Source organism: Chrysemys picta, chromosome 7 (genome assembly GCF_011386835.1).
Source record: "Chrysemys picta bellii isolate R12L10 chromosome 7, ASM1138683v2, whole genome shotgun sequence".
In the NCBI taxonomy this organism is placed as follows: Eukaryota; Metazoa; Chordata; order Testudines; family Emydidae; genus Chrysemys; species Chrysemys picta.
The window spans coordinates 3,617,527-3,629,796 of record NC_088797.1 but is presented as its reverse complement, the minus strand read 5'-3'; positions in this window follow the sequence as shown (position 1 = coordinate 3,629,796).

The following is a 12,270-nucleotide window of genomic DNA, read 5'->3' as shown; positions in this document are numbered from 1 at the left end:
TCCCCATACTGTGCTGCCCAATGCAGCTGTCTGGGAGCTGACGTTGTTTGTGAAGACAGAGGCAAAAAAATCATTGAGTACATTAGCTTTTTCCACATCATCTGTCACTAGGTTGCCTCCCTCATTCAATAAGGGACCCACACTTTCCTTGACTTTCTTCTTGTTGCTAACATACCTGAAGAAACCCTTCTTGTTACTCTTAATGTCCCTTGCTAGCTGCAACTCCAAGTGTGATTTGGCCTTCCTGATTTCACTCCTGCATGCCTGAGTAATATTTTTATACTCCTCCCTGGTCATTTGTCCAATCTTCCACTTCTTGTAAGCTTCTTTTTTGCGTTTAAGATCAGCAAGGATTTCACTGTTAAGCCAAGCTGGTCTCCTGCCATATTTACTATTCTTTCTACACATCGGGATGGTTTGTTCCTGCAACCTCAATAAGGATTCTTTAAAATACAGCCAGCTCTCCTGGACTCCTTTCCCCCTCACGTTATTCTCCCAGGGGATCCTGCCCATCAGTTCCCCGAGGGAGTCAAAGTCTGCTTTTCTGAAGTCCAGGGTCTGTATTCTGCTGCTCTCCTTTCTTCCTTGTGTCAGGATCCTGAACTTGACCATCTCATGGTCACTGCCTCCCAGGTTCCCATCCACTTTTGCTTCCCCTATTAAGTCTTCCCTGTTTGTGAGCAGCAGGTCTAGAAGAGTTCTGCCCCTAGTTGGTTCCTCCAGCACTTGCACCAGGAAATTGTCCCCAACATTTTCCAAAAACTTCCTGGATTGTCTGTGCACCGCTTTATTGCTCTCCCAGCAGATATCGGGGTGATTGAAGTCTCCCATGAGAACCAGGGCCTGTGATCTAGTAACTTCCGTTAGTTGCTGGAAGAAAGCCTCGTCCACCTCATCCCCCTGGTCTGGTGGTCTATAGCAGACTCCCACCACGACATCACCCTTGTTTCTCACACTTCTAAACTTAATCCAGAGATTCAGGTTTTTCTGCAGTTTCATACCGGAGCTCTGAGCAGTCATACTGATCTCTTACATACAATGCAACTCTTCCAACTTTTCTGCCCTGCCTGTCCTTCCTGAACAGTTTATATCCATTCATGACAGTACTCCAGTCATGTGAGTTATCCCACCAAGTCTCTGTTATTCCAATCGCATCATAGTTCCTTGACTGTGCCAGGACTTCCAGTTCTCCCTGCTTGTTTCCCAGGCTTCTTGCATTTGTGTATAGGAACTTTAGATAACTCGCTGATCATCCTGCTTTCTCAGTATGAGACAGGAGTCCTCCCCTCTTGCACTCTCCTGCTCGTGCTTCCCCCCGGTATCCCACTTTCCCCTTACCTCAGGGCTTTGGTCTCCTTTCCCTGGTGAACCTAGTTTAAAGCCCTCCTCACTAGGTTAGCCAGCCTGCTTGTGAAGATGCTCTTCCTTCTCTTCATTAGGTGGAGCCCGTCTCTGCCTAGCACTCCTCCTTCTTGGAACACCATCCCATAGTCAAAAAATCCAAAGCCTTCTCTCTGACACCACCATTCGTTGAGTTCCACGATTTGACAGTCTCTACCCAGGCCTTTTCCTCCCACAGGGAGGATGGACGAGAACACCACTTGCACCTCAAACTCCTTTATCCTTCTTCCCAGAGCCACGTAGTCTGCAGTGATCCGCTCAAGGTCATTCTTGGCAGTATCATTGGTGCCCAAGTGGCGAAGCAGGAAGGGGTAGCGATCCGAGGGCTTGATGAGTCTCAGCAGTCTCTCCGTCACATTGTGAATCCTTGCTCCTGGCAAGCAGCACACTTCTCGGTTTTCTCGGTCGGGGTGGAAGATAGATGACTCAGTCCCCCTGAGGGGGGAGTCCTCAACTACCACCACCCGCCTCCTTCTCTTGGGGAGCGGTGGTCGTGGAATCCCCATCCCTAGGACAGATCCCTTGAGATGTCTCTTAGAAGGCAGAATTCAGGAAACTGACCAAAATATATGCCAATATAATTACCGACAAAATGTGCAAACTGGCCTAATTTTTATATTCCTTACACCTTCAAAATTCCCAGAGGAATGTAAGATTGGGTCCAGAACCAAAAAAATCGGGATCCAGAAGTGTTTGATGTAAGGACAAGCTCAAAGAATAGTGCCAAATGAAGCCCGGGGAGTATTTACATTTATGTGGGTTTCACATAAAAGTTATAAGCAACTTAATGTCATAGCACACTAAAGAGACACAAAAGAAAACCTGTGTATAATTTTAAATTGAGTTTACCTGGCTTCTGAACAAATTAATTCATTACTGTGGGCTGGGAAGGGTGGTATTTTAAAATAGATTCTTTCTGATCTTTCCAGATATAAAGAATAATCCATGACTCTGCCCAATCTTTGGCACAAGTTATTCATAAGGGAGCCATTAGAGGCTGCAAACTGTACAGATTAAATACAGACCTGTGAAGATGTCTCTGGGTAACAAAGTCTAGTTCAACCAAAGCTGAATTTGTGAATGAAACAGAAAAACGTCATATCTTTTGCAGAGTTATGTATAAAAATGATTATTGGACAAATATAGTTTTTGTGTTGGCCAAGAGGGGAAATACAAGTAAGATTTAAAAGCCTGCCTCATATGCCAGCTGTGACCACATTTTAAGAGCACCTTAAAAAAACCCACACTACTGAAAACGGATTATCGATACAAAGGAATCAACAGGGATAGAATTTTATGGGCCTCCTTCCATGCCTAGATAAAGAGGATTAAAATTTACTGCTAGGCAGAAGAGAGAAGATTATTATAGAGAAGGAAAGATTTTGTTCCCTCCGCACATAACCTGTGGAAGCAGGAACCATTCAATCCCAAAGAAACCTCTGCTTCTTTCTCTCTTTAATTATCTGCACAGATGAAGGACACTTCACTTTTGTTTCTGGGTGGCCTCCCTTTACAAATTCAATGCATGAAGTAATTTACAAACTTTTAAACCATTAATGCTTATTTATATTATGGGAGCACCTAATCAGGTTCAAAGTCTCATAGTAAAAACACACGTTAGAAGAGACAGTCACTACCCCAAAAAGCAAAGACTATATGAAGGGAAATGGGAAAAGGGATAAAATATAGACATAAAGTGGTTATAACAATTACATAATATTTACCATTATATTATGTGAAAGTTGTAACCCTTGCCTTTTTTCTAGGCATTTGTTTTTAACCCTAGTCTTGTTCTAAGGTCCATAGCTCCTAAATCAAATCTGAAAATGTGACAGGCATTTTTGAAAATTTTACCCCTATTCCTTTTCTGGTGTGTTTAATAGAATAATTTTTAATTCTTGCATTTTAAAGATGTGTTGCTTTTGCATTTTCCTTTTTTGTCTTTAATCCTACCTTTATTTCTCTGAAATACACAATTTCATTATATTTAATCTAAGCATTTTCTAGTTTTATTTACCACTTCATTTAAATTTAACCCTCTCTTTGATAAAGATAAAAGAAGTATTTGCATTATAAAGAGGATTAAGTCATTTTAACCAGATTGACTCTATTACATCTTGTTTTTCAGTTTCCTAATTAAAAGGATGACATTTTGTTTATATACAGCTTCTAAGGAAGATGAAATTCTCAGCCAAAAATATATTAAACCTCTTCCAGAATAAATTTAAAGACAAAACTGAACTTCATATGTTTCAGAGTGAAAGGCCAGTGATTCACTGCCTCTGACTAATTATACTAATTTGAAAAATAAAATGTTCTTAAATTCATTATGATTTTATTACTATAGAGGTAAAGGTCTTAGGCTTGGACACAAGAAAGATCATAAACGCAGAGCATCAATTACTTTTTCTTGAGAACTTATTTGAGGCCCCAATACAGCAAGACATTTAAGCTTATGCTCACGTTTACCCCATTAAGCAAATGCTTAAGAGCTTTGCTTCAGTACCAACTTCCATGGGACTTAGGCATCTGCTTAAATGATTTGCTGAATTGGGGCCTAAACGCTGATGAAGTTTGGATGGGTGGAGCACAGTTCGTAGTGTCTCTAGGAGCAATGTGGGCAGCTAGGGAGATCTAGGAGAAACCTTTCAAGCTTTCTGCTAAAATGGAATCTTATCAATGGTCATGTATTGCCAATTACATAGGGATAAGAGTAAAACATTCATATGTATTTTCAAACTTCAGTTCTGATCCTGGCACTTTTCAGTAAGATCTTCCATTCACATGCTGAAGACCTTTTCAGAATTGGATGACATGAAGAGCCCATTTTGGTCTGATGGACTGTTCTACAAGCATTCAACATTATATGTGAAGTTACTTCCACAGAAAAATTAAGCCTCGAAAGGTAGCTGTCTGGTGTCTTATCAAGATAAGAATAGCAAAGGAATAGATAGGAACAAAGTTGCTGGAGCTTATCAGATTGTTGGTCCAACCAATTCAGTAACCTGCCTGTCAGGGCCTAATATCCCAAGTCACCGAGGTAGGTGCATTATGAGTGTTTTCACCTGTTCAATTGTGTTACTAACGCTTTGCATATAATTTCACAAATTGACAAAACTGACAGATGCAAGATAGCATCAAATCAAATATTGTGACCTTTTTTTTTGAAGGGCTCTGTATTTGTGTGCCCATTAATAACGTCAGCAGCAATGCAAACTAAAGACAAGCAAATATCATGCTCATGGCCTATGCTGATTATGGACCTGGTCTAAAATCCGCAGTCAATGGAAGTCTGTCCCTTGACTTCAATGCACTTTGGATTAGATCATTTTGGAAGGTATTTTTCCCTCCACACCTAGCATCACACAGTTCAACAGCTGTATTACAGTTTCATTTTCCTCTAGGTATCAGGTAAAGATCAATGCTGGCAAAAGGGCTCTGCACTGAATATAGGAAAGCTGTACATGGAGGGAAAGGGTCCTTCCTGGCCATCACAGGCGATTACAGATTTAATTACACATCATTATCTTACAGTGCTACATATCTGAGTTATAATATGATCAAACCCTGTTTATTACCAGCCACAGTATTTGTCTGTAAATAGTTAATAGATAAGGTGCCAGTAGATGGAGCTCAAGAATACATAGCATAGTTCCTTGGTTTGGTAGAACCAAAAATAATCTTTTGTTTCTTCCAAATGGCTTCCTTTCTGCAGCTCCTTACCTGGGCTCTTAAAAACAGTAATCTTTACGACAGCAATACAGTTTGTGACTCTGTTGCACATAGTGAGGATAACAACTTTTAACTGTAATACTGGGGGGCATGGATCAGCATTCACGTTGCACTCCCCATCAGTACACAGCCCAAGCCAGGAAACCTAAATGATCCAACCACTGGACTAAATTCAGTGATGAAACCTGGTCAAGTGCCAGCTAAAGCACATAACACATATGTTAAGAAGAATTGTAACATTTATGGCACAAGCACAGATATATTGTTAGTCACTTTTATTCAGTCATCTCTTATGCATCCTCATCACTAGTTGGCAGTACAGCAACACACCATTACAGCAACAATTTTGCTATCTATTAAGAATTCCTAGGGAAAGAAACTTCAGGCAAAGAGTTTAAGATTAGCCAAATGCCAAGCAGAGGTGATATGAGAATTACATATACTACTGAGTCTTTAATTCTGGTCATCCAATATGTATGCTGAGAAAAAATGGGAGTTTGAGGTGTATAATTTGTCCTGCTGACCAGGACAAAGATTCTACTGTATGAACTGCTTGTCCATCTTTGGTTGATTTCCTGTCTGCTCTGAGAGATAAGAGGAAGTTTGAGGAGCCTGTGGCTAACAATTCTCCACTCTAAGCCACAGAAATGACTGCCAAATACAGTAAAATAAGGAAGCTGGCCAATATGAACAGAAATGTACATAACGTTGGGACTAGATGTTTTTATGATGTTTAAAATTTAACAATTGCTATCTCAATATCTTATAAAGTTAAGGCTGCATGTAGCATGTTGGCGATTCCAGGATTATAGAGCATTCGGATATTGACGGATATTTTGGCTGAAATATGCCATTAATTCTGCCCTAATTATTTGCACTTCTTTGTAATACTCAACACTTTGGGTTCCTATCATGGGGCAAACCACTTCTTCAGCACCCTGTGATGGGGTGTTCACTCCACACCATCCTGAAGGGGTTAAAATAGGTTAAATGGGCCAATTATTCCTCACTTTTCCACTTTAAAACAACTCCTTGTGGCCACTGCATTTCTTTTATACTGCACCATTTTAGTGGCCGATAGATATGACATGTAATATGGAAACCAGCTTGGAATGCCTCTGGATGAAAGATACTACGTAAAGATACGATGGCCGTGTATGAATTAGAGATTTCTGGAAGCAGCATAAGCTTGTTCCAGGATGCAGAAGAGACACTAGGGAATGGTGCAATGCCACTGATGTCATTGGTGGCAGCGCTAATGGGATCCTTGCTGTACACATAGATGCAGAGTTTTAATGGACATGGGTAAAAATGCTGGTAAACCACAGGACCCTTTTTGACACGAAGGAATCCATCTCTGAAGCTAGAGGTGTGGTAGTACTCATGGGAATTCTTTGCCCATTTTCTCAGGGGAGAGAAAGCCTATGACCGCTGTAACAGCATGCCGTTTGCCAATATTCACCGAACAGCCATAGCTTTTCTGCTTCTTTGTGTAGGTGCCGAGTTATTTCCTTTCAGCCAATAGGATATGTGACATTCCCCCGGGTACAAGCTGGACTGTTCAACAGCGATGTCCCCTCAGCTTTCCAGCCTGCTGTGTCTTTTATACTGCACCGTTGTGAGAGCAACCACTCCTGTTCTGCCCCCCCCACAGCTTCCAGCATGTAAATCACTCCCAGCTATACTGTCCGAGTGCTATGACCACCGACTCTTGAATTACGCTGCAGAGCAACACCAGCAAGTTCCCAGTCCCAGACTTTCTGCCAGAAATGCACGTCTTGCACTGCCCATGGTTTGTGGCCCGGAATTGGAATATGCTTTAGTAACATCCCTAGAATCTTATAACTTTACATACAATGTTGCCACATATATGTTGCCAGGACAATAATGACCAGCACATTATGTGTTTTCAAATGATACCTCACAAGGCATACTTTGTACAAAATGTATGATAGTCTTTAAGAAGGGGTGAACATAGGGTTATAGACAGTCACAGGACTACAGTATGCAAAGGCACCAAGGACAACAAAAGAAGGAGATGGAGAGAGGTGACTTATCTTTGCTGTCACAACACCACCATTCAGTAATAAGCTGTTCAGAGAGCAGGCGCCTCGGGAGAGGACAGAGAAGGTAAGATGAAATGAAGGAACTCTACCTCCACCATCCCCATGAATTTTTCATGGTCATAAGCTATAAAAAGTAAATTATGAAATGCAAGAGGGAGAAAAAAGGAACAAAGTTTGTCAAGATTTTTCATTGTAAAAGGGGACTGGAACATTGCATCAAATCCTTCCAACCATCAATGCTTTAAAATTTGAAGTATAATGTTTTCACAAAGGGTCTATAAGCTTCACAAATTTCAGATTTGATCATTCCAGCATGCAGAAGAGATAAAAGGAAAAAAGTCTCACTGTGATTCTTAAAAACAAACAAACAAACAAACAAAAAAGCAAATGAAATCCCTCACTAGAAAACATCTGCCCAATACCTTGATTGCTTGTTAATTGGTGGTGTGTGTTTTGGGATTTACTTTCTTCACAGTTTACCAGATTCCTCAGAGACCAGTTACAATTAGTGTTCCTACTAAAGATAAATTAGTCAGGAGGCTAGCCTGATGTCCCAGTGTAGAATTTGACTGGGTAAATAAGAGATGAAGCCCTTAACCTTTAGGGACTATGTTAGAAGAAAGCTGAGTTTACTATATTGAAGCATGGATGCAACTATCAATTGTCCTGAAAAATAGATAAGGCAAGGAGAAAGTTTTATTTAAAAAAATCTGAAAATGTGTGTGTTCAATTCTCATAAGCATTATTTATCAAAATCCCCAAAGTTTATGCAAAAGTTTTCCTTCTTTCTCTCTCTGTGTATAAAGAGTGCATAATTCTCCCAAAATACATGCATCCTCAGGGTAAAACAGGAGCCTTTCCCCAACCTAATCTAGTCCACTCTTGATGCAGTCAAAATGCACTCTTTTTCTGGAGTTTGGCTTTATTAGCTGTGATGGGGTGTAACAGCCCCACACTGGCGCAGCAGGGGTTAATCCTTCTCTCTGGGCTGAGGAGGCCACGCCCCCTCGGCTCTGCTGGGCGTGCTCCAGCTGGAGACATGATATAAAAGGCAGCAGAGCACCTCAATCCAGGCTGACTGCTGGCGAGGAAGGAGGTGCTTTGCAGACTCTTGGGGGAGGACCACCTGCACTCCAGGATGCAGAGGCCAGCCAGCCAGAGACGGATCCCGACACACAGGCTTGGGATGCTGCAGAGAGGGGAGAGACCATGGAGACCCGGAGATGGCAAACTGCAGAAAATTGGGTAGGAAGTGACCCAGGGAAACTTTGCGGGAAAGTGGTTGTAGAACTGGAGACAGGCTCAGTGTGTTTTGGTGGAATCCCCGCCCACCTCCCAGGATATCTAGTAAGGCCATCAAAAGGGCCCTGGGTTGGGACCTGGTGGAGAGGGTGGGCCTGGGTCCCCCTACTGGGCCACTGCCCACCAAGGGGTGGTGGCCCAGCTCACCAGCACTATTGACTCTGGCCGCTGGGCCACACTGCCCTGAGAGCAAGGACTGTATTGCTGACTCTGGTGGCTGGGCCGCACTGCCCCAAGAGCAAGGGCTGGGCTACTGACTAAGGCCACTGGGCAACATCAGGGCAACAGCACTCTGGAGTCTGCTCTTTCACTTTTAATCCCGCCAGTTGAAGACTCTGTCCTCTCGGCTTCATATTGTCAGTTGTTGTGGAACAGGTTTGGTCTCAGGCGTCAGGTCTCCCAGGTAGGCCATTAACCCCTTCCTCCTTGGGTCCAGGATGAGTTTGTGTCCTCTGCTACAGTCCTGTTTAAGATAGCTCCCATTGCACATGTTCACCCATTACTTAAAGGCAGAGCTTTCCCAGCCAATTCCACGTGACGGACAGTCTTATGTCTGGTGCAAATAAGAGATACAAACTTAGTTTAAATATAAATATTTAAGCTGCAATTAAGCAGCATGAGTTCATCCTCTTCATCCATCCTTTCCTACAGAAACCACCAGATGTAGGCATGGATCTCACTGACACAGATTCTAATGTACCAGCTTGTCCCCTGCTTAGCTCACTTCCAATCAGATGTCCCAGAGACTTGATACTGCCCTGAATATGCATTTTCTAATCACATTGCCCTGAATATGCATTTTCTAATCACATGTATGGGATGCAAAGCAGCAGGAAATACAGTAGCATTTCACGAGCAATTTTTAAACATTAGCAATTTTTTTTACAAGTGCTCTTCCCCTCCGCCCCCCCAAGGCGGCAGGGAGGGAGGAATTACAGCAGTATGAAGAAGGGTGAAGAGAAGAGCTTTGTGTAGGTGGGAAATAACACTGCTTTGAGCTACTGAGGCATTCCTTTTTCATCTTTTCCTTCCTCTTTGAGCATGTAGCTGGTGGATACAGTACATCAGAGAGACCTTTATAACCGACAAGATTGGTAGGAGAGAAAGTGTCATTAATTGTCTATAAATACAGTTTCCCAACTTTAGCAATCCGATTTCAGGATTTCTGCCTGGCTCTGTTATCTTCAGCTCCTCCTTTTGACAAAGGGTATGTCTGTACTGCAAGCCTGGGTATGACGGGTGCTCACGTAGACATACACAAGCTAGCTTTAATCTAGCGAGCTCAGATACCACAGCAGTGAAACGATGGCAGCGCAGGTTAGCTCAGCAAGTCATTGCCCAGGATTTCGGGTGGGCTTGCACAGTCATGCTGCCACAGCGGCGCTGCTCCTGTACCCAAGCTAACTAGATTAAAGCTCGCTCAGGAAGCGAGCGGCGATCCTACCCTGTGATTGCAGTATAGACCTACACTAGGCTTATCAACTCGTGTTCGCTCTAGCACAACTCAACATTGTGCATGTGGATCACCCACAAGTGCTTTGCACTTGTGATTTTGAAAGTACTGTGTGTGGAGTGAATATAACACATGCAAGAGGGGATCACATTCCCAAAAGCTCAGGGCCAGATTTTCAAGGGCTGGGCACCCACAATGGGGGTCAGGTTCTCCAAAAGCGCAGCACCCTGCTGCTCCCATGGTGATGCTTGTGGCCAGGTTGTTAGGACAGGTTGGCACCCAATATGCTGAGCCCTGCTGACCATTCCAGCCACAAAGATGAAGAATCTGTTAGTTTTTATCTAATAAGGCTTGTGTTTTAAAAGCGAATAGGGAGTGAGGGGAGAGCTTTTTCTTCAGCGTGTCATGCCTTGCATACCAATGGATGAACCTGCAAATTCTGAATGCACTGTGGAAAACCTGGTCATAAAAGTAATTTTTTCCAAAGCCATTGCTATTAAAAAAAATGTCTCCTACCAAAATGTTATGTTATTTTAAATCTGTTTTTATTTCTCTTTCCTTTTTATTTACTATCATTTCCCCACTTCCAGCTCTGGAGAGCTACAGTTGCAAATAAAATTTGAGGGAACTTTTATTTTTATGACATGACATTATGACCTATTCTGAAATTGCAATAATAAACGAGAAAATTAAGTGACTACAGTGAAAATATCAGCATGTGGTACTGTGAAAGAACCATACCCCAGATGCCTGGGCGATGAGTAATAAGGGAAGTATCCTAATCTTGTTGATGGATAACTGGAGGAAGCACTTTTGCTGTATATACTTCTGCTCTGATATTGTCAGTAGCAATTGACACCGCCTTATTCTTCCCTCACTTGCACTGGTTTGTAACCTGATTGGCAGCAGTGGATTATTACTGATTTGCATTAGTGTGAGTGAGAGGAGAATTAAGCACACTCTCTCCACATATGATCCAGTCGATCTTCCCTATTTCCTGCCAGTTTTTAGCTTTCCTCTGAAGCTGGCTAGAGGGGTAAGTAGGGGCTCCTTGTTCTACTGGGGTGAGATACTCAATATGAGGCTGCTGCTGATCTTGCAGTTAAGACTGTCAATCAAACATGTCCAAGAGCTATATAGTTCCTGTTACAATCCCACAGGATTGTATTTTCATTTGAGTAATTCATTTCAGTCACCAGAAGCAGAAGTGTATCATGGTAATAACCTTTTTTTCCCCACCATAATCTTATCAAGTTATGACATACTAATTGCCATGGGACACATGCTACTAGATGGCAGAGCTTTATTATTAATGCTATTGCCTTTCATCAGTGCCAACAGGTCCAACTGGATTGGGGCTCTGTTGTAGGAGATAATGTACAAACATATTGTAAGATACAGTCCCTGCCCCTGTTTACAAGGTAAATAGACAAGACAGACAAAGGACAACAACGGATTAGTTCCCTTTTCAGATGGGCCTCAGGGTGCCTAGAGCGATTAAGTGCTTTGCCCAGGATCACAGTCTGTCACAGAGTCTTAGGGTTTGTCTAAACATCTGCTGTTGCATCATGTCTGGTGAAGACGCTCTATGCTGATGGGAGAGTGCTCTCCAGTATAATAAAACCATCTCCGTGAGTGCAGGGGCGGCTCCAGGCACCAGCGCAGCAAGCGCGTGCCTGGAGCGGCAAGCCGCGGGGGGCGGCGTGCCGGTTGCTGTGAGGGCGGCAGTCAGGCTGCCTTCGGCGGCATGCCTCCGGGAGGCCCGCCAGTCCCGTGGTTTCGGCGGCAATTCGGCGGCGGGTACGCCGAAGGGGCGGGACTGGCAGACCTCCTGCAGGCATGCCGCCAAATCCGCATTACCAGCAAACCTCCCGCAGTCATGCAGCCAAAAGCTGCCTGACTGCTCTGCTTGGGGTGGCAAAATACATAGAGCCGCCCCTGCGTGAGTGGTGATAGCTATGTCAGCAGGAGAAGCTCTCCCACCAACATGGCGCTGTCCACTGGCGCTTAGGTCGGTGTAACTTATGTTGCTCAGGGGGGCAGTTTATTCACACTCCTGAGGCTAGGTCTACACTACCCGCCTGAATCGGCAGGTAGAAATCGACCTCTCGGGGATCGATTTATCGCGTCCCGTTGGGACGCGACAATCGATCCCCGAATCGACGCTCTTACTCCACCAGCGGAGGTGGGAGTAAGCGCCGCCGACAAAGCCGCAGAAGTCGATTTTGCCGCCATCCTCACAGCGGGGTAAGTCGGCTGCGATACGTCGAATTCAGCTATGCTATTCACGTAGCTGAATTTGCGTATCTTAAATCG